Genomic DNA, 23,969 nt, shown 5'->3' with positions numbered 1-23,969 from the left:
AGTGTGCGAAGCTCTAGTAACGTAATAGAAATATATCACAAAAAATGTAATCAGCTTGGACGTAATAGGTGAAAAAGTACAGAGCTTCAAGCAGCTTTTTTTGTCGATTACATTTTGGTATAGACCAACAAAGTGCCGAGATGACCAAGACGCGCAGCACTAGCTAGAGAATTGTTTTATTGTTGCAACTCGCACCAGTTACGAAAATCTGGACGACCCGCACATTTAGAATGTTCCAGGCAAAAATATGGATGGAAATCAGGCTGGAAAGCATCACAAATTGTCACAGGCAGCTATTTAGCCAGTCTGCCTGTGAACGTCGATTTCGTCACTGTTCTTGCTCTGGACTAGCACCGTAATCACAAAGTCACTAAACGCTTATACTTGATTGAGAGACGCTGCATTCGGCGCAGAACGTAGTTTTCTTCCTGCTCTGGACAGTGACACTAAATTTGAGGGATGTATTTTCGCCCACAAAATTGTACTTAATTACAATTGTATTTGAAATACCCGCGTTTTAGTATTTAAATACACACATCAAATACATTACCCAATTTGTATTTAAATACAAATGCAAAATACACAAAGTATTGAAAATACGTATTTCAAGTACATGTATTTGAAATATTGCCCGTCCCTGCCCGCAACCAATTGAAAAAAAAAGAAAGAAGAATAATACGATATTTTTCGCGCCAAATAAAGCATCTCTGCTGCTACCGTTAGGCCTCTGTCAGCCGTCGGATGGCCACGCTCTGCCCCACAGCGCCCCCAAACGGCGTGCTTGCACATCTCGAAACTCTCATTTTCGCCGGACGGCACACCTCCCCATTATAGTACAATCTAGCGGCGATCGCAACTGTGCTTACGCGGTCTTCACTTCTTCGGAAATTCCAGAAAAAGTTGTTTAGTAGTCATGCGCATGAGAACCTCGAATAATCCTAGTGGTACGTCAATAGACCTTATGCGAAAATGCTTTGTGGTCTGACAACACTGAGAGCGTCGCCATTTTAATGTTGGTAAGCGTTGTCGGTACTATATCTGTACCGAAGCACGGTGGAGGCACCGGAGACAGCCGTACCAGCCGTACGGGCAATGTGCGATGGCGCAGCAACTGCTTTTCGCCTTCTGACCATATTATGTGGACGAACAGTTTAGACAACCTACCGCAACTGCCTGACAAAACTCTCTGAGGCCTGTGCACGCTGGCGACAACCTCGTCAAAGCAGCGGACCCAGTCCTACGCCTTCGCTGTGGAAGCTTGTTGTCGCCAGCGTGTGCACAGGCCTCCGAAAGGACTAGGCCGTTATGCCTTTCATCTTTGAGAACACTTTTAATTCTTTTTTTGATGGGAATACGCTTGAAGTCGTATACTGCTCCACGCAAATATAATGACTCAAAATTAGTTGTTTTTTTCTTTTAGTTCTTACTGGCGGAGGGTTTTTTGGTGGAATACTCTTTATTCTTCTAAAAGAAACTGTGCCCTGGGCAATATTTTTCGAGCGTTGCAAAGGGCTAAAATTGGTTTCAGATAGCAATGACCTGAAGCACACTTGACGGATGTGTCACTATTAATGAAGATTTGTTCAACCCTGACAGAAGAACTGCAGTGACTTTCTGAAAACTATCCCCGAGCTTATTTGCACAAAAACAAAATTCTACCTCAGCTGCGACAAAAAGAAAAAAAGAAAAAAGAAAAGGAGGTTGTAAAATAAAGTTGGTACCGCCCGTGTTGCTTTATTCGACGTCTGCAACGTTAATATTTTTGCCACCGCCGACATCGAAGTTTTAGCCACTGCAATGAACCTAACCATACCATTGTTAACCATACGCATCTTCAATTATGGTTGGTGGCCTAGATTATAAAAACTGCCATCGTTTTGCCTCGCTTAACAGCCTTGGCCTCGTCCGCATGCATGGAGCTGCTTGCGCATCAAGGAAAAGGCCAGCCCGACACTACAACGCACATAAAAGAAGAAAGAAGGTGACCATAAAATTGACTCATTGCGTGCGCGTTATAATTATAGACATGACTGAAGAAGACAAGCTTTTCGAAACAATATGTAAAAACAGAAACTTGATAACATATAATTGTGTTCTGTGTCTGTTTATGCAGCAGGTGTCTCCGCTATGGATTATGAATTGAGGCAGAGCAGTACCACAGATAGCGTGTGGCCCTTAAAGTGATTCGTGCAGTTGTGCAACACGACCGACATGCTACGATGCTCATTCATATCCATGGATCTGATAATGCATGGATCAACGGGACTTGTCTTGGGTAAACAGCGATCTCTGTGGAAAACATGTTGGGTAAGCGCCCCCTATATTAAGATCTCTCCAATAGCTTAGCTTCGTCGTACGCGTGATCACTTTCTGTCACCTTTCCGCGCCTTCTCTTGTTGCGCGGAGAGGTCCCTCACTTTTTCGTACTATCGCCGTCGTGCCCGCATTGACGCGTTCTAGTCTACTTGCTAGCCGTATTAGTCGGAAACTTTATGGATATTTATTCTTACGACATCATTATCAGTTCGATGTTATGTCCCACTGTGTCCAGCGCACGGTGTGAGATACACTGTTTAGGTGAGGACACGGCGGGGCTGAATGCGCGCCGCTAGGAATCAGATAGTAATCGTTCGATGGGCATCCGAAAGCCTGCATGATTCCACGGCCACCGTGCCCGTAAAGCCCCTCTATTCTGGGAAAAATGGCGCCATTCATTGTTGTATAAATGCTCGAGGCACGTGCCGCGCGCCACTTCTGGGAAGAACATGGCGTCTGAAATCTAGCTCAGTGGTGCGTTGTGCCGCCATGATCTTCCCAAGGGCTGCACGTTGCATGTGTCTTGTGCATCGACAAACCTTGCGCTACTTTTGAAACATGAAGGGGTTTTACGTGCCCGCGGCTGACAGTGTCGCCGGCGGCCAAACGACGAACCTGTGTGAGAGCGGAAAAAAATGATCTCGTTGCCATTACACATCAGTACACCGTGGTCTTTCTGCACGTGCGACGACCTCTCTAGAGCTCTGCGCGTGTGGAGCATGAGGTGGTACGAGCCGTCTTGTGCACTGCTGCCTGCGTCTTACACCGTGCCCACGGGTCGACGAGTCATCTGCCGGCGCCGCTTGAAACCATAATGAGAGAGAGAAAGAGAGAGAGTGAAAAGCGAACTTTATCGGCACGTCGCGCGGAGCGCGCTGTCCTTACCTGAAGAGTAGAGACGCTTTAAACACGCGCCAGATTTCGCCGCCATTGCTGATCTTTTCTTGTCTTACCGAGATTACGAGCCTCTGAAGCGGGCGTTGACGAGCCTCCACAAAGGCCTATGCTAAGGAGAAGGACGCAGTAGCACTTAAAGTAGCAATAACCGGTCCTGCTGTGGCAATGATGAAGCGAAGCGAATGGAATAAGAGGAAGCAAAAACTGAAGGTCGGTTATGGAGGCGCCCATGCAACAGCACATGAAAGCGTATATTATCTTACACCGTGGTCAAGCGTGTCCATTCAGTTCAAAAGCTCTGAACGATGTCCCTGGCGCTCGCGTTGGTAGCGCGAGCTCTCCATCGCTTCGCCGCGTGGCTATATTGTATAGCGCAATACGATACAGAAACCAGACGTGATACGGCGAGCTTGAAAATTTTTAAATGTTCTTGCACTTGGTGAGGAAAAAACAGCGCAAAAGACGAGGACAAAATAGGAACGTCGACCGCTGTCCCGTCGTGTATGGTCCTTGTTTGTCGTTGTCTTTTGCGCTGTTTTTTTCATCGCCACGTACAACTACCAATTTGCTCAGCTCTCAACCTAATGACAGTTCTTGTACTCGCGCGTCGCGTGCCCGGGGGACGAGGGGGGATATAGATCTCGAGCATAGCGCACAATGGCCAGCGCCGAGTTATTACATTTTTACCCGTAACGAATTGCGGGCGTAATCCGTTGGGCGTTTTCTTGACAAAAGGAAGTGGCCGTGTAACCCAGCCAGACCGCGAGAGCTTCGAGACAAATGACCTCGGCGCGAGGCTGTATACGAGTCGGAAAGGTCCGCGAACGCGAGGGGGGCCCCGCATGAATGGAGAAGGTGGCCCTCGCTCGGCGCTTGTTTGGCTCTTGTTCTTCTTCTCGGTGGGCGAGCTGCGAGTGTGTGTAAGCTCTCGCTGGCATCTCATTGACTCGTACGCCTCTCGGGGCCGCGCGACTCGGCATCACCCGAGATGCTGCAACCTCACGGCGGCCATCGTGAAACTTTTTTTTTCTTTTCTAGAGAAAGAGGAGGTTGAATCCGCTCCCCCGTTTTTAGAAAAGCTAAGTGGGCTCAGGTAGGGTCAATACCACGTAGAAGGCGAGGCCTGGCCATGACGTTACCATCGGCGAATCTCCCACCCGCTTCGAGTGGCGAGCACGCTGAAGCTCGGAAATAGTGGAAGCCGACGCCACGTGCCAGGGTCGCGCTCGTTGTGAGATGTGCAAAGGCGGCGCTGCATAGACAAATTATGACATTTTTCCCCTTTCTAAAAAGGGGGGGGGGGGCAATAATAATAATAAATCTTTATTTCTATCGATTATGATGGTGGGACACGAGGAAACGAACTGCAATGCGGTGGTCTAGGTGGTATTGGTGGGGTTCGTCATTTATTTAGGTAAGACTGCTGGTTGTGCGAGTATAGCCCCGAATCGAGTACCATGGTATCATGCTTAGTAATAGCCCTGTAAAGAAAGCTTGTGTGTCGGGGCTTTTCTGTCACTGTGAAGGGTATGAGTAATGTAGCAATCTTAATTTCAAACCACCCTTTGCACAAAAAACAGAAAAAAAAAACGATATTTGGGCCAAGGTTTCGTTTCTTCAATATCGCGTTAAGCCCCTCCCTAAGTGTAAAGACCAATATAAAGGGGGGGGGGGGGGGGGGTAGACGATGTATTAGGTCTGTTCGTTTTGCCGTGATACGTTGCAGTTGTGGAATTGCTTATTAATGTTTTTAGGTTTTCCTTTATCAAGGTACAACGGCTTTTGCAGACTAATGCTAAAAAAACCGAAAAAAAAACTAACAAATAATTACCTTGCTGGTGATTGTTTGATTCTGCTTTGTACTTCCTCGACCAAAATTTCTGAGCCCACTGATGATATGCCTCGCCGTTTCAAGGCGGTCGAAATGCACTAAGATTGCGCTCTCTTTCTTCTAGATTCATTATATGAGCTTTAATGTTTTCCGCGGCATATTCGCTCCAAAGCCCAACATGGAGCCACAGCTACGCTTAGAGCGTCGACGCTCCACTGCCTGAGTTTCTCGCGGGCGCCGCCATTTTGGATCTTAATGCAGAGCGGACGCCATTGGCAGTCGTGACTTTCCGAGCTTTGAATATGGTGTCAGCTAGTAGCTCAGTCGATACCATCTTGCTCTGTCGCGAACTGTTCCAAGATTTCTGGAGGACGGACAGGCGCTTCCTGCGATCTCGGATAAAACTTCATACACCTGGTAACAATAATTTGGAGCAACAAGATGTCTGAAACGTCGTTACCAACAGGATCGCGAAATCCTACAGCACGACACCCTGGCTCGTGTTGCGTCATTTGTTGCCGCTTCGGAACCACCTTCGATGCATGGGCGGCATAGGACGCTAAACACAGCATTCGGGGTCGCGCTCCAGGAACCATATTCCCGAGTAAAACAGGAAATACCTAGTGCAAGTATTCCCTCGCCTCCGTTCTCTATAGATGCGCTCCGCTTCGCTATTACGGAATCCGCGCACACTGCGGCTTTCTTTCGCGCGTACAACAACTTTACTCTGAAACAATTTTTCGAGTCGGGCTCAATCAGACTCACACCTATAGGGCGGGTGGGACGCGAAACAGTTTCTTCTTCGTCTGACGGGCTGCAACCACCCACGCCAAAACGACGTCTCGTAAAATGAGCGCGTGGCGGCGGTTTGCCGCGCGGCTCTCCGCTGCCGTGTGCCATTGTCTCTCGATCCACTTCGGCTGTCTCAGGCGTTCACCGGCCACAACTCGTCTGGGCGAATCCGTGACGAGCTGACGATTTTCGGTCTGACGCGTGCCGCCGTACGCTCCAACTTCTTCGGTTTTGTTTTCTCCCCGTAGGCACGTATACTTACGAGGCTGCATCCCGCCTACGCGGGAACGAAGGATTTGATGGGGGGCACGGGCCTGAATAGTGACTCACGTTCGATGTGGTACCAACCAAAGAAAAAAAAAAAAAAGACTGCGGCGCTCCCATTTCGGGTGCAGCGCAGTTTCCTGTTTTCTTCGCGCGTTTGTGTTGTTTTTCTTATGTTTTATAGCGGCTTCTTTTCTTTTATTCGTTCGTGAATTCACTTCTAGACAAGGCCTCCGCCCTAAAGGTAGGTTCATTCTGCCAGGTAAAATCGGAGCGCGAAGGCTAACGTGCCAACATTCATTGACTGGGGAGGGCAGTATGAGCGAGCCATGAATGAACGACACGCAGAACGGAGCTTGCGCACTCATCGAGGTTGGTTGCGGCTGCAGAGTTCAAGTCCCCAACCAACTTGAACGAGTTGGTTTCTAACGTCTACGTTTACGGTCTGAGGGTACGTGCGCGCGTTTGGTTTGATCAGAAAAAAGACGACCTAATATGCGCAAGCTAATATGCAACCAAACCTGATCAAAATGCTCCGGTTACTTAGCCATTCATCAGAAACAGGGTGACATAAATTAAAGCATTAAATATGTTTAAACGCATTTATTAAGAACTCCAATATTGTAAACTACCTAAAACCTTTTTCTCAAAGTACTATCACTATCAATATGAGTGCGAACACCCCTTTGCGTGGCCCGCGGTACTACCAGTGTCCCCTGGCGATTGCTCTCTGAAGTATAAGTGCACCTTGCGATCTAGACATATCGTCTCTAGCGATCGCCGCACCACTCTGCGCTTCCGGGTCGTCTGCTAGCGAAGACCGGTCGGCGAAGCTGCGAAACTGTTCACCAATGACGAAGCGCATTTTTGCGCCAGTATAGATAACTTGTACAAATATGTTTAGGGGTTATCTATTGGATTAGGACGTTTTAGTAGATTATTCTCATGACTCCGATGAAAATACCCGATACTTCGCCGACGCCTTTAAGCATGCATCATATTGTTATCGGAGGTATCAAAACAATCAACTAAGTCTGCCTATTATTTCTTTCGCGTGAGTTTCGCGAGGGCAAAGGACCACCTATGCGCAGAGGCAAGAAGTTAGCGCCGTGCGAGCAAGGGGTGATACCCCTCATCATAAAGAACAGCGCGAGAAAAAAAACGACTAGGACGTCTTATGTGTTTTTTTTTACGTCATCGTCGATTTTATCGCGCTGTTTTCTTGTTTTTTTTTTATCAAAGATGGTGGGAGACCGAAGAAAAAAGCTGCTATAGAGCATCTTGACGTATCCTCGACCCCCTACAGACAGTGGTTGAGCAAAACAGTTTTGTTAGTGTACATAAGGAGCAAAATCAAGTCGCTGATGCAGAAATGCAGAAACATGGAAGCCATCCTACAAGGTAACCACACTAGGTCATTGGTGACCTACAAATTCGCAGGGCAATAACAGACACAAAAAAATCATGATAACAAAAAACACTAAAAAACACAAAGTGCCAAAAACGAAAAAAAAGTTGCAACGTCCATGATGAAGGGTATCGCCACGCTCGCACCGTACCGTATGGGTGTCTTTTTACTGTTTTCAACCTCACATCAAGGTATATTTAAAATCCGACATTGTAATGGCGCTCTTTATTACATATTGAGCAAAGAAGGAAAAAAGCTTTGTCTTAAAACTATTATGCTTGGGAATGAAAAAAACCGATGAATCGACTAATTATTCTATTAAATGGGGGCCATTAATCGAGTTAACATTTTAATCTATGTTGCATCGTGCTACATTTCACTGAATTGTGAGAAACTTGCAACCATCATTGAGCCAAAAGGTACCTTAACTTTCTCAATACCGAAACTAACAGCTCGGTCCCCGCTACGCTGCCAGATCCTTACGTTAGATTTGTGCAAACTTTCATAAGGTCTGCTTATTATTGCCCATAATGCGACATTTTATTAAATGTTTGTGTCGATTACTGACAGTCTTCAAGGATTCGCAATACTTCTCATTTTCCGTGGTCTGTGCTGGTAGGTTAATTGGCTCCGTTGAGTGCGCCTCTCGCCGCTCACTGTAGCACTGTGGGAAAACAACACTCGCGGAGCAGACATGGCTATCCCGCGTATCTCGTTTTAAGTTTTAACGCAGCCCAGCAACTTGTTTAAGCGAAAAGCACTCACCTAGGCGGACACTGTTCACGCGTAAAGCCGGGGTCACGCTGGTCATACCCATCATACAAAAGACAGTCTACAAACACGAGTTACCGCAATATCCGTGGTTCGAATGCCGCGTTCCAGGTTTTTTCCTTTTACTCATTGTCCTGCGGCATTCGAAGCTTGGATCTCGCGGTGACTCTCGTTCGAATCTGTATGCAGACTGCCTTTCCTATGATGTACGAGCAGCGACACTGCGGCTTAAAGGGGCACTGACACCCCAAAGGTCGTATTCTTTTTTATTGTCTAAAACGATGCAAGTTGTAGTCATAAACACGCAAAAAAAACCGCATCGCGAAAACAAAATTTCCCGCGCGCGCGCGCGCCTTTTTATTTTTGGCGTTTATATTTCCCGCGCTCACCTCCTCGCTTCTTGTGATTGGTGACGTCAAAAATCAGGAAATTTAGAAGCTTTGTAGGCGACCTTTCTATAACATTTAATAACGGCAATCGTAAAACATGTTTTTTAACGCAATTGCGAACGCACTGCGGCCTTTCTTTTTGAAATACCGAAAATAAGATTTCGGTGTGATGTCGCTTCCTGGATTTGTATGCTCCCTCGGAAAACTTGGCGGCGCTCGAGCAGAGGATTATCGGCGAGTCGGGGACGAAACCGGTTTTTTTCCCGCGCCGGCACCCTTCTATCCCGCCTGCTCGCCTCCTCCTCGCTTCGGGCCGCGGTAGCAACGGCTACAACGGCGCTTAGCTTCACAGCGTGGAGCGGAGGTCCGAAAGAAAGTCAAGTCGCAGGAGACCGCAAAATTTGACTCACTGCACTGGCGCGGATCGCGCGGGAACTTCAAATTCGGCATTTGGAAATTGTTTTTTTAATTCAGAAATACTGAATTCCCAAGTTTCGAATTTTGAGGGTAATGTCCAGGCATCGTTTTCAATCGTTTCGGATAGTAAAATAAAATATGATTTTGATGTGTCAGTGCCCCTTTAAGCGCGAGGGTGTCGGAAAAAAAGAAATGGAAATTTGTTAATGCTGTTGTGAAAACCCTACCTTGCAGTCATTTGCTCATAAAAAAAAAGAACCGTGCTACTACTGTCGAGACCGGTTATAACGAAATCGGTTATGACGAAATATAAGTTACAGCGAAGCCATCACGATTTCCCATTCCCTGTGGCACTTCGTTAACCGAAGTCGGTTATAACGAAATAGCGGATATATCGAAGTGATCTCCGGTTCCCGTTGACTTCGTTACAACCCTTCTCGACAGTAGTATATTAAAAATTGCGATGTAATCATGAGTCACGTGCACAATTGGTCTTTATTTTGTTTTAATTTGATGTTTTATGTGAAATTCCTCGTTTAGTTACCTTCTGTGTGAATGGTCCCGCTTGTTGGAGTACACAGTCGATACATTTTAAATTAAAACTAAGTTAGCTTTAGCGACGCGCTAATAAAAGTTGAAAATATCATTAACGAGTTCGGCTGTATTTTCTGAGGAGGCATGTTTATCGTCCACATGGTGCTTTGCATCATTATAAACCTCTGCGGGCAAAATGAGGGAAGATGTTTTACTGAATTACCTAAATATACGGTTTTATTGCAACCTTCCAAGCTTGAACAAAACATCCACTTTAGTTCTGAAAAGCGTGCTATTTTAACGATATTTAGTAAAGTACTATGCGGTTAATGGCTTTCATATTCAACATACCCATTCGCAGATGTTCATGCTTTATTCTTCATATGTGAGCGTGTGTTCTAAATGTGGCTGTTGATATAGGACTCTTCAAACAAAAATAATAGTCTTCATCATAACGCTTTTTTTGTTGCCATGTCTGGTGCATGCACACATAACTGGATAGAGCGAGGGAATCTATATCCTGCTCAGGAGTAGGAAGCCAAAGTAAACATTGCCTTTTCGCTGGACAGGCCAACTCACGATTCTTAACATATATATTAGGAGTGAAATGACCGAGAATAAAGTGTATGTTCTAGCCGCAACTGTTATTTTTGATGCTCCAAAAAGGACTTTTAGTTTCTGCACAAAAAAAGGCTACAAAATGATTCGAAGCAGTCACATCGCTGAACTTTCATACACACTCAGCAAAGCATGATTCTATTCCACTCTGTATCAGGACGCCTCGATGGACAGACACCGAACACGTCAATAGAAGAAAAGCTATAACTCAACGACGGCGGGCCCGCACCCATTGGAATCTGGAGGCCGACTCCGCGAATAACATGAGACGAAAGTACCCCCCCCCCCCCCTCCCCAAATAGAAAAAAAAAAAGGAAGGCGCGGGACAAGATAATCGCAAACGATTACCGGGCCCTCCCCATCCACCGATCGGCGTAATTTATTGCCGCACTTAGAGACCGCGAAGCCGTTAAAGAAACAACTCGGCGAGCCCGACGCCGGCCGCCCGGGGGCCAGGAGGTCGGCCCGGGCGGCCGTCATCATCGGCGGTCCCGATTGCCGCTCGGCGCTTCCAGCGCGCACGCCTGTGCGCCGTCCTTCGCGCGTGCTCGAATCACGCTTCCCTTTCAGCCGCACGCGGCCCTTGTCTGGCGATCTGGACCGGGTATCGACGTGTTCATCCGGCCCGAGAGCATCGACAGCGGGAGCGGCTATCGGGCGCCCCATCGGAGGCCACGCGGATTGCGCTCCTCCTACGCTATTCATCGAGGCCGATGCCGAGATCGGCCCGCGACGTCCGGCTGAGGCGCGCGCTCCGCTGGCGAGCCAGACACACGGGCCTGCGTGAGGCATATCGGCCCTCTTATCCGCGCCCACGACCTCCCTTCCCCTTTTCTCGAGAGGCACGACGCGTGGCTCGGAATGAGAGCGTACCCGGATTCTCAAAAAAAGAATGGGCAGTGAACAGTATATCGGCCAACCTGACCGATATATAAAGCGATGAGCGTATGTTCATCCGCGGCTCCGAACTGGACACTCGGCGAGAAAGTCGGCGAGATTTCTGACCGCCACGATTGGCCAGCGTTAAGGTCAAGTGCGGTGCTGGTCAAGCATCTCGCCGACATTTTCGCCATGTGCCCAGCTTACGGCGGTAACTGTCCGAGCATACACTTTCAATTTAGGCGCGCTTGTTATAGAGACACTTTGTACACGCGCAAGATTATAGGCGCTGTTGGCAGCGTGAGCGATCGATAGCGTCGCTGTGGTCCGTCTGCCCCGATTGGCCGAACGATGACTATGACGTCAGCAAAGGGTTTTTTACAGACGGAAACAAGAATAATCTAAGAACTTCAATTTTGACTGTGTTTGGAGCGTTTCTTTCAGCGCGCGATGATTTCAAGCTTCCACCAAGCTAAAAATAAACCTCATCGAGCTTCTTGTTCGCAAGGTAATGATGCCAGGAAAGGTAACCCCAGGAGGGCGCCACCAAAACATCTCGCCGCCAATTGCTGACCTTCTCTTGTTTTACCGAGATACGAAGCCACTGAAGCAAGCTTTGACGAGGCTCCGAAAGGCCCAAGCTGAGGAGAATTACACAGTCGAATCTAAAATGTCAGTAACCTGTTCTGCTCTTGGAATGATGGAGCGAGGGGATCAAAATAAGAGGAAACAATAAAGGAAGATCCATTGGTGGAGCTTTAAGCCGGGGTCACACTGGTCATACGTCATACAGGAAGAGAGTCTGCAAACACGAGTCACCGCAATATCCGTGGTTCGAATGCCTTGTGCCAAATTTCTCCTTGAACCGATTGCCATGCGACATTCGAAGCACAAATCTCGCGGTGACTAGCGTTCTAATCTGTATTCAGACTGTTTTTTGTATGGCGTATAAGCAGTGTGACCCCGGATTTAGGGAATGCGTTAGCATGACACTTGAAAAACGCCACATACGTCCCTCTTTGGAAAACGCTAACGCTGACCCCTTCGCATTTCACTTTTGGCTTTCTCTTTTGTCTTTGTACTCTTTTGCTCCCTCTATTTTTCGCTGCCTCTTTTATGCTTCGTTACGGTGTCAGTTTTAGCGTCTCCCAAGGGGGGACTATCTGGCCTTTCCCAAGGGTCATGCTAACACATTCTCTAAAACATAATACAAAAGACAGTCTGCAAACAGATTCGAACGCGAGTCACCGCGAGATCCGTGCTTCGAATGCCGCATGGCAATCAGTTCAAGGAGAAACTTTGCACGCGGCATTTGAACCACGGATATTCCGGTGACTCGTGTTTGAAGACTGTCTTTTGTATGATGTATGACCAGCGTGACCCCGGCTTAAGGACTCACCAATGGGACTTCCTTTTATTTTTTCCGGCGAAGCGGGTTCGCCAGGCTCGGTTCGTCCCAGCCTCTGTTGCACGCAGACCCACGTCGGCTTAAGGGGTATTCACACGAGGGAGAAATCCCGGGGATTTCTCCCCGGCACGCGCATCCCACGACGAAAACGTCAGGCTTTGCGATGTGCAAAAGCCTCGCGTTTTCCTCTCGTGATGCGCGCGTGCCGGGGAGAAATCCCCGGGATTTCTCCCTCGTGTGAATACCCCTTTAGGCGCTGGTTCCGCTCCTCTGTCTCGATCGCCCGCCTTGCACGCTTAGCAGCCGCATGCGCCGCCTGGCGCTGCTTTCGCTGTTCACCGGTTTCCCGCGCGCGCATTGGTTTCCGCCCCGTGACGTCGCCTTCCTCTCGCCTTTGTCCTTCACTACCAACAAGGTAGAGGGCCTTAGAGCGATAAACCGGCAGCTGAAAGTGACTCCCGATTGGCCGCCGCCATGTTGCACATTTTTTACCACTAGACACTTGACCTTGGACTTTTACATCTAGATTTTAAAGCACCGCGCACAAATAATTGCTTATTGAACTTTAATAAAAGTACCGCCAAGATAAGTTATATTTCATTTGTTTTAAGTCCAAAATGTGCTTTTACGACAAACACTCGGGCAGCTTCGCGATGCCTCCGCTAGATGCCGTCAGCCGCGGTTCTGTATTTTGGGTTTTTATCGGAGCTAGACACTGATCGCTGGTGCTAACACTAGTGAAAAATAGTTTATCATGTTTCTTACACCGATCGCAATACAAATCTCGGCTCAGTTTTGCGTGAAATCCTCAGGATTTGGTGCAGTCAGGTGTCTAGTAATTATTGCACAACATGGCGGCAGCCAAGTGGGGTCGCTCTTGCCTGGTGAAAGGGATACCAGTTAATCGCTCTAAGTCTCTCTCTCCTCGTTGTTCACTACGCTTTCCCTCCCCTCGCGGCGCGTTTTCTTTTCCACTGTATTGTCCGCAGACGGACGGAGCCAGCTATTCGCAGTCATGTAGGTACTAGTGCTAAGGCACTAGTACCTACGCGCCTATGCGCAGCTGCTGCAAAGCGTCTATACTGTGAGACTGCAGTCAATGCCACAAGTAGGAAAACACGAGGTCTCGCCGCTTTGAAATGCTCTTCCGCAGAACGAGTGCTCACGCTAGAAATGCACGTCTCAAAGCAAGGAGTGCGGGCTTCCTCGCGCTTGTAGCTTCGGATGCAGCCTTGGCCCTAGTTTGAACGGAGTATACACCTTTGCAAGTGGGATCCCGGCTTAACCTCGAACCGCGCGCCAAGGTGAGGCGGACCTACTCTCCAGCCAGGACGTTCGCTGGTTGCCGTACAATGTTGCCAAGCGTCTCTCGCCGAAGCGCACACCACTGAGCGCAGAAAGAAATTTAAACAATAACTATAAAACGTACACGTGTCGTCTACGACCGCGAAAAAGCACGGATAATTAAATAAAATGCCTAAACCGGTAACAAATCGAAAAATTTCAGAAAGATCTAAAGTCTTGAGGCGCTCTTCAGAATCCGCCACAAGTCGCATGGCCATTGCATCAACGATGGCCTCGCTCGAGGCAGCTCTGGCTTCCACAACATGCAGGAACAGAGGCTGCGATCGTTATAGAGTAAGCTCCAACCCTTAACGATGCCCCGTCCTACAATATGTGATGCTACGATTCTGTGTGGATACCTCCTCCTGCGTTCCGAGACAGTAAGTGTGCCGCTAACGTCAGCCATCGGCGATGCAGCAAACGGCACCATCTTGTCATCGCGCACCCCACTGACGTGCCCCTGGCGCACCCCAGCATGGCGGAAACGGTACGGGGCGCCAGCATCGCTCAAAATGGCAGCGCACAGGAGCCTTTTTTGCAAACGTGTATAGACCTTTCCCAAAAAGAGCGTGCGCCGGGTGCCATTTTGAGTGTTCGTGCGTATGGCGCGTGCTTTGCTCGCTTTCCGAAGCGACGAACACGCACTTGCCGGGCTGTGAAAATCGCACGCTGGACTGTGATTTTGTAAACATTAGAGAGGTCTATAGACCAATGTCCGAAATCCTAGCCCCCAGCGATACAAGTGAGAAATACTAATCTCAAACGCAAGCTCTTGCTTGTGAAGAGAGGGGCTGCGCATAAAACAAGTATTGTCAATGCCAGGGACTCGTGCCGGGACACGCGCTTTCACACGCTCAAGAACAAAAATGAAATAAAAGCGTTCGGAACAAAATGGTGGGATGTCCATTTTGTTCTGAACGCTTTTGTTCGCGCACTCCACGGTTATGGCTACCACGCTGCGTGAACGCGACGCCGACGCCCAACGAGTTCGCCGTGACGTGTCGCTGCCATCGCTCTGACTGTACTGTGGATAAACACAGGACTGCTCACTTTTTTTATTGTTACCCACACGCAGATAGTTACTCATAAAAAAAGTAACAATTAAAAAACTTTTCTTTCTTATTTTTATGCACCGTTATCGATAGCATCTCATGCGTAACATACCCCCAAACCTTGGGGAAATGTCGTTTTCATAGGTAACAAAATCGTCATTCATAAAATGTTACTCGTGTTTTTGGAGCATTCCCCATGCCGGCTGCGGAGGAGAAGGGGTAAGTCGGTCAAAAACAACCGGCAGTTGTTTGGACTTGACCACATAATTGATGTGGTTGGATTTATTTGCTGGTTGAAACGTCAATAGAGGTCAAAAGACCTTACAAAAAAGTTTGCACAAACTAGCGTTACTTCGATAGGCGAATTAGCAGTTATGAATTCGATATAATATTTTGCTATGCTGATATTTTGTTTTTTAAATAAACGAGCTCGGGGACATGTCCGTCGGACCAGGGGCTCTAAGCAGGACACTCGGCGAGCAAGTCGGCGAGATTCCTGACCGCCATGATTGGCCAGAGCCAAGGTCACTCGCGGCGCTGGCCAGTCGCGGCGGTCAGAACTCACGCCGACATTTTCGCCGTGTGTCCAGCTTAGGGCTCCAGGCATAATGGGCTCTCATCTCGGAGGCACCGATCGCTGGCCTTGTGGATAACAAAGTGCACTCTCGCTCTCTATCCTGTGGATGGGCTAACTGCTGGAGCGCTGCTTTCTTCAGACACAAAGTTAAATTTCGGAATTCCGACTGCTCCACGGGGTTATGCTTTATCCATGGACAATTTCCAGCATACCAAGCATGGCACGGCACTCTAGGTAGTGAGCTCGAGAAAACGGGTGCCCTAGTTCAGTAAGAAGACCGGGGCTGAAGCTGACATTTATCTCAGCCGTCAGAGTGTCAGATGCGGCATGCTTACCCTCATGACATAAACGCTTTTGGCGATACTCTTCATAAGCCGCGTTTACGGAAAGTACAAAACTCATTTCGCCACCCTCTTTCTAAGCTTGTTGTTCCTTATCTAAAAAAGTATAATACAATGTATCTCACGAGTCATAACCATCTTCCAACTGGGATGGCGAGTTCTTGAGGTTTCGCCCTGGCAGCCAGGAAGCGTTTTAGCGATTGGCCAAGGCGCCCAGAAAGGCCCTACAACGTGTTCGGCCGCCCACTTTTCCCGCCATCTTAGCGGGGCGGGCTCGCCCCGATGCGCTTAGGCGCACCGGGAAGCCGCATTCGGGCGCAGCGGTCTGATCGGCGCCCAGTGTCATTGCTTCCATTCCGATTGAGCTATCATTGCGGCCGATCGGCCCTCTCGGGAGCCCCGTCGGCAGAGATGCGCCGCTTTGGCGGTTGTCATAATCTCTTCATCGATGTGCACACAGCAACGCGCCCCCGAGATTGGGATCTGCGATCACGAAGAGGCCCAGCCGGATTTGAACTCCCGTCCGATCGCGGGGGCACGCGGCCATTAGTTCTCGAAACAAGAGCGCACCAATTATCGAGCGAGCGGCTCTTGGTATATAATGGCCATCGGTCGCGTCTCATCGGCTTCGATGAGCTGGTCGGCTGGCCTTCCCGGCTCGTTCGCCCCCGACCCTCGGCTCGGAACACGATGACGTGCGCAATCGTTATCAGATTCCAGTCCGTATACGGGCCCCTCCGGCGTTGTGCTGGAACGTGGTGCCGTAGCCACGCGTTCCGAATGAAACACGCGGCTGACGGGCCCTGGGTGGTCCTCTCTTGCTCCGAACAAATACATTCTTGCGTTTCGTTTCTTCGCTGTTGTGTGTCGTGCCAGCTATTTCAAGTTTGGGTTCCGTTTTGTCGTAGGGTGTGCGGCGTTCGCTTCCCCGGAGGTCTCGACCTCCCGTACATAAACCGGGACGGATCCCCGATCATTGTCTCTCGAAGCATCTGGTTCGTGATGAACGATTCTCCGTAGGAATTCGCGTTGTTTAATGTGTATTCGCTTTTCTAATAAGGATGAACCACTCGAAAGCAGCGTGTCACGGTTTCAGTAAGTAGGGTGGGTGTAAAGCCTCGGTCAGGCAACTAATTCCTCATAGAAAAGACAATCTGCATACACTGTGTGAGGCGTGTTTCACAATTGTATGACGTCACAATGATCACGCAAAAAACTGTCTGGGGACATGTTCGAAGGTATCTATAAAGCAAACGTGCTTATGCTTGAGGCGTTCCTGCTGATAATTTTGTTATCATGTCAGCAGCGGACGCAGAGTTTTTTGTGCGATGTATGGACAGTAGTGACTGCGACTGTACAGGGAAAGTATCTAGGCGATATAGGAATCTAACTTGTGTTCTGCACCAATTTCCTTGAGAATCATGAGGTGAGAAGGATGGGCCTCTCCTATCTCCGGTCAACGCCCACTGGTCTTAAAATGCCATTCACGAAAACCTCCTTCGCACAACCAGTATGTTCACCGGCACCCGTAAAAGTAATTATGTCCTGTGTATGATTAGAGCAGCCGGAAGTCAGTGAGCCTCGATGGGCGTGTGGTGTCTCAGCTGTAGATGAGCCGGGGTTTTAATAACGCGACCTCACGCCGATACGGTGCTCATCCAGATCGAAACAGGTAGGGGTGATGCTTGAACCCAGGGTTTCCGGGTTCTATTGCGGCGCGAGGTTTCGCTCCACGTGCTCCGAGCTGCTAGGCGCTAACAGACTCGGCCACCGCACGCCCCAGCCACTCATCGGTATACCTACGGAACATCCTCAAACTAACGACACTATAGGGATGTCACGGCAATTAGGATTCCCTCATAAATAACCCTCTTGCGCCTATGGAAGTGTCTCTGCGCTGTTTCAATCAACTGCATTTATTTGCGATTGTTTTTGCACGTAATCGCTTCTGTCTTGTTTTCTCTATTCCATTCGTCAGCACCTTACAGATTTAGATTTCTTGACATCGAATTGAATTTCCGGGGGTGGCCACTCTGCCACATAGTCCCTACACAGAGGAGATGGAATCTTGCGTCCGAGCGCTTTGTCGTTCGTATAAATACCCGGCAGAGAGTAAGACTCGACTGAACACGATACGATCAGGCCAGGGTCGTTGTTCGTCTCCCATTTCAGAGCCGAGTCATGGCGGTAAGAGCCGAAAAAATAAGGGCGTCTCACAAATCTGTCGCTACCATTTGTAGCCGGAGCACCGTGCGCGAGGGATCTGCCTTAACCACACGTCGCGACGCCGAACAACGCCGAAAAAAAGTCGTTTGGACGTAGGACCGGCAATAACCTCTCCCCCCGCTGATCCATCCGGCCACCAGTGCACCGCGGCGTAGGGGGAATATATCCTGCGGTGGGGCCGCGGTGAGGCATCGGGTCACGCCTAAAATGAGGCCGAGATTCGCGGATCTTTTTCCCGGAGCTTTTGTGCTCGCTGGTCGCCGCCGAAGAGAGGCGACGCTCGTCGGCAGACCGCGTTTTGGGCGTAGCGCCGCAGACTGCGGCGGGACGGACAGACAGGCAGCGAGCAACACAGGCACCGCCGAAGATGCTCGCTCGATCCCGAGCGCGCTATTAGGCGCGGCGCCATTTGCTGCTCGGCGAATATCGCTCCCCTCGGCAAACAACGCCCTCCTCCTTCGGCGCGTCTCCTTTATTTGCGTCGGCGGAACCGTCTTCTTTGATCGGTGTTTTCTCTTTGTCCAGGTGCTTGGCGCGCGCGGGCGCGAGCGCCTCCGCGCGTGCTTCGGCGGCCGAACGCGCGGAATCGTTGATGAGGCTGGTGGAATGCGCGCTGCGGCCGCGGAGCACGCGTTGACATCGCTCGCACAAAGCACGGGCGGCAGGTTTCGTCCCTCCGAGGGGCGCACACGCCCACCGAAAGGGACCGGTTCGAACGCGCGCGCTCGTAAAATGCCGCTTCCTTTTTCTCCGAGGCTGCTGCGGTCTGCTCTCCAAACTCAGTGAAGCTCTCGCGGGGAGGAGTCGACCACGAGCAGTTCGTGGAGGGGCGAACAGAGTCGTTGCACGCTTGGCTAGTCGTAGTCACTCACTGTCACCTAAACGTTCGGAAGCGTGGGACGTCCTATATAGCGCGGGTGACCTTTCTGCGACTCCTTTTTATGCAACGTTACGGTATGATAATAGCCACTTACGAAACATAATTCCAACTACGGGGACGAGCTGAGCTAGTTGGTTATTATACATCACGAGTGGAACCAGCTGAAGAAGGAAGGAAGGAGAAAAAGAAAAGACAACCGATCGCTGCACTGCCAACTATTTTAATAAATCGTTCTCCTCTTCTACTAGTTCTTATGCGTATCCCTTTGCGTATCCATTTGCTTCTTTTTTCTTTTCTTTATCTTGAGTTCTGTTGCCCCCTTCCTTCTATTTCTACTCAGCGCGGAAGGGCGCCCTGCAGAAAGAGGTTTTCTTGGGGGGTCTTTTATTTTTCTCCTTCCTTCCTTGTTCAGCTGGTTCTATCCGTGATGTATAATAGACCCTTTCCGGAATTCAGTCTGGCCACTTTGATCACTATCATCATCATCTGAAAATGGCATATGTGCTATAATAATGGCGGCCCTCTGTTCACTGATGAAGGAAGAAGCTGAAGATCCTCCTAAGTAGATGATTCGGGGCCTATACATTCTAGATGTTAGCACGGCGTGAAGCAGGAATTGGACGCTAGAGCTGCGTAAGCGTTCATTTCTAACTCGGTCCCAGTCAATCTGCTAGTAGCACTCACCCGGCTTCAAAGCCCCTTGATGTATAGAAGTCTATCAAGGCGTCTATGTGGGTTGGCGCTTCGTTCCGACTGGCTGCATTTGTTTCGCCATCGACACTAAAGGAGATTGAAAAATAATTGTAGTGAAGTGCACATTCTCGTTTACCGTTGACCTTTAAAAGTGACGGTGACCCATAATATACTGCAGACCACAGGTTCATTGCCGCCATTAGTATAGTAAAAGATAAACTGCCATTTGGGTCACCAGATGGCACTGAATTCCGGAAATGGTGTATTCCTACTTATGAGAATGGCATAAGATCGCAACAACAATCGCTCCTCGCTGTCGATTTTTTTTTATTTGTGTTGATAATTGTTGTTCGGTTTTCGAAGTAAAAAGTGTACTCCAGGGCATCTCATCACAGCTCCGCAGCCAATCATACTACGGCATTTGTCGATAAGAAAACCGAGGAGCCAATCAGGAAGCAGGAAGCATGAGCGGCTATGCCCTGCGTTTCTTAAGGTCTTAGTGGATATAAAATTCGAAGGACGATCCCGTTATGTTCTCTCATCCACCACACTGACGATTGTTGCGGATGAATAGCGTATACCTTTTGCCTCTCGGCGACCACATCCTCTACCATGCCTATCCTTCCGTGGCTATACAGCAAAAGTGCGTTCGTCAACACTGGTACGAAGGAGAAGAATGGCGTTATGATAATAAATACGCTTATTATCCTCGTTTACCCAATGCCAACGTAAATTTCGTTTGAACAGCTATAAAGAAACTAGCAGTTAGTGTTGAAGCGGAAACAGAGGCCATAAACGGGTTGCTCACTCCATAAACAAAGCAACAATTATTGGCGATTTGTATCGCGTTTCTTTTTTATATACTTTCACGTCTTTGTTTTTGGACCGTCAAATATTTGATTCGCCCGGGAGGCCTGGCGAGCGTACCGTACTGCCGTCACAGCTTTCTGCTCTAGCCGCTGGAGTCGCCAATAACACCAAACCCTCGTGCGTTCTGGTCATCGCATGTAAAGTTCTTACACCGCGTTTTGTCTTACCACTGACCGCAGCAAGCGCCGCGAGCCATCAGAGCCTAAAGCCCCTTGATAAAGGCGTTTTTTACAAGTACCGCCAACCATTGTTGTGGAACCGCGCGAGACACGTGCCACGAGCGGGTGCTCCGCCGCCATTCGCTTCCTAGAGCCGCTCAATTCAGTGCTGCGCCGCCATTCGCTTCCAAGGGCCGCTCGAGATGCGGGTCTCGTGCACTCGCGCATTTGACGCTACTTGCACGACAAACATATCGAGGGGATTTATCAGAGCCAATGCGGAGTGCAAGTTCGTCTGCTTCTTTTGAAGGGTTGTGATGACGTCAGACTGACGCCGAGCTCTGATTGGCTCTGATTGAGGGACAGTCGGTAGACTTCAAGGCAGCTTGCTTTGAGGTCTACCCTCCATCCTTCAATCATGGGCAAACCAAAGCTCGGCGTCCTTTGACGTCATCGCAACTCCTGCGCAAGAAGCAGACGACTTGCTCCCGCATAGACCTATTCCTAAATTACCCAATAATCAAGGAGAACGCGCCACACGTGCTGGAGTCTGCATCAGTAACTGTTCTAAATTTATGAACGCTTTATTTTGGTTATTTGCTTCGGATCTTTTATAGGAAATATTCACTGGCGGCCATAGCTGTGTGCACGAATGCTGAGCGCGTGCTGATGGCGGGCTTCCACAGTTCTTTTGCAACGTGCAATCCGCACCCTCAAGATTGCCGGTCTTAGCAGCCTATTAATGTGGCTCGTTCAGAGCATGCGCTCTAGAGCACCCAGTGAATACTCCTTATACGGGGAAGGCGTGCCCGTGCGGCGCGTGGGACACCATTCTTTGCATCATCCTTGACCCTTGGGGAATTTAGAAATAGGTCTATTGGCGACGTGCGCGATCGAAAGCGTCGCTGTGGTAGGCCCACCACAATTGGCCGAATGTTGACTATGACGTCAGCAAAGGATGCCCCATCGACGGAATAAGAGGACTGTAAGAGCTTCAATGTTGACGGTGTGGGAAAAGTTACTTTGAGAGCGCTATGATTTGAGGCTTCCACCATGCCCATTACAAACACCATCGAATTTGTTGCTCACATGGTAATGACGTCACGAGAGGTAACCGAACGAGGGCGCCACCGAAACATCTCGCCGCTAATATACGCCTCGCAAGTGGGCTCATTTTCGTCTTCTGCGCATGAGAAAGGAAGTAGCGGTGACGTCAGAACGCCGAGCCCTGATTGGCTGATCGCGACCCCCTATCTCAGCGTCGTCTGCTCCTTTGCAACGTCGTCTGCGTCTGTCTTACCTTTCGTGCGACTTTCGGAAGTGCAGGTCTTTACGAGCGAGCTCGACTTCGCCTTTCAGAGAGGGCAGACGAAATAACTCGAGCGGTACGCTGTTTTTGTCTAACAACTAGCAGACGCCAATCAAGGAGGGAAGTCAAAGGACTCACTCGCGAGGTGTCCCGAGGCGCCGAGGTTTGTTTGCTAAGAACCGAGAGTGAGCGTGTTATAGTCGGTTACAAGTCAAGAAGGTAGGAGAAGCTCCTCCCACAAGTGTGATGCGCCCGTTTCAAATCTCTCCGCAGTCGAAAGAAGAGTTCACTGGAAACGTTCCTTGTTCCGCTTCAATGGATTCCCACTTGTCTCCGATCCCACTTTTTAAGAAAGCGACCTTTGTATTCATCGGAGAGGGAACCGAGCCCCTGAAAGCAGCTATCCATCGGGGGGGAAGCTAATCCCCGAAAGTCGTATTTGTTTCCGTCGGTGAGGGAGAACTCTAATCTCCCTCTCGTGGCTTCCACAATGCTAAGTCAAAGTCGAAAGATAAAGCAAATATCTACAGAAAGGCAAGACCCTCCTCGCCCGTTGTCCGCGACGTCACGGAAACTGTGGGACGCTATTGGATGCAAAGGTGGCGGAGGGATATCTGATTCCCTTTGAGGGGCATTTGGCGCTACCTTCTTAACCTGTAACTGACTATAGTGTCCGCAAGTTCCCTCCCAAATACATTTTCCTTCCTTTCGTGTGCGGCGAGACCCCTCATTCTTTAACGGCGTCGGCGGGTTGGCGCAGTTATAACGCCGTCTGCTTTACGTCTGCTAGTCAAAGCGATGGCTGCTTTACCTTTCCTGCGTCTGTCGGAGATTCACCGCTTTTCCACCGGCGAGAGTCACCGTTGCCTCGGGAAACAAGGAGATAACAAGAGGAAGAAATTGACCTCTTAATCTAAAATTGAGGTCGGCGATCAAAGTATAATACGGGAAGGGTACCTTCACAAGGGTCGCGCGGGCATATTCCATTTAGCACGCTATAGCCGGTCGTGGGCAGATTGTCGCCGAGTCGCGGAGTGCCTGCTAGGCCTAACTGCCGTGCTCGCGTGGTCGCGTTCGGTGGAATCGTGGCCGTCGGAGCTTTCACCGGGTGTTTGTGGATCCATGGTTCTTGTTCGTCGTGGTCTGTTTCAAGTACTTTTTACTTTTTTCTTGCTGCTTGAAGTCGGGACGCGTGAGAAGCGCACGTAGAAAAATAAACGTCCGTGGGTTGTCGCGACCGCGACGCTGTCGGCCATGCTGATTTGATCGTAAGAAGTGCGTAAGACAGCTTCGGAGCTGTCGTAGAATTTTGTCATAACCTGCGCAAAACTTACGAAAATTTCGTTGCTTGAATACGAATTTGTTCTTAAGTTTTGTCTTACGCACATTTTGGACGTAAAACAAGTCGCAGGAAAGGTAAGACAGACGCAGACGACGTTGCGAGCAGACGACGTTTCAAAGGAGCAGACGACGCTCAGATAGGGGGTCGCGATCAGCCAATCAGGGCTCTGCGTTCTGACGTCACCGCTACCCCCTGCGCAAGGAGCAGACGAACTTGCCCTCCGCCTAGGGTGCCTTAATGTCCTTCTGTATAGGGTGATGCCACCCTTTGTAGTACCCGATGCCGACAGCTCGCGCTCACGGGGAAAATACAAAGAAATCGACGAAAACAAAATGTCGCCATAGCGCAGTCAGCGCCACAAACGCGTGTAGGAACACGCTCTTTCACGCGCTTCTGAACAAAAAAAAAATAATAAAAGTGTGGGACAAAATTGCGAGATGTCTCCACCCTAAGCAAAGCGCACATGAAGGCACCCTAGGTCTATAAAATGCTATGAGAGAATCACGGGACCTTCGAGAGAGGGCCAGTCACTCTCAAGATGCTTAGTCACGTGACACAGAACCGGATTGGTCGGGGTGACTCGTAGCGGCGTCCCATGCGGTCGATCGTAAGGTGAAACCAAGCATATATAAAAGGGCACACTTTGTTCTTCC

This window comes from Ixodes scapularis, unplaced genomic scaffold, assembly GCF_016920785.2.
Source record: "Ixodes scapularis isolate PalLabHiFi unplaced genomic scaffold, ASM1692078v2 PGA_scaffold1__304_contigs__length_218370807, whole genome shotgun sequence".
Lineage (NCBI taxonomy): Eukaryota > Metazoa > Arthropoda > Arachnida > Ixodida > Ixodidae > Ixodes > Ixodes scapularis.
Note: the sequence above shows the minus strand (reverse complement) of the source record.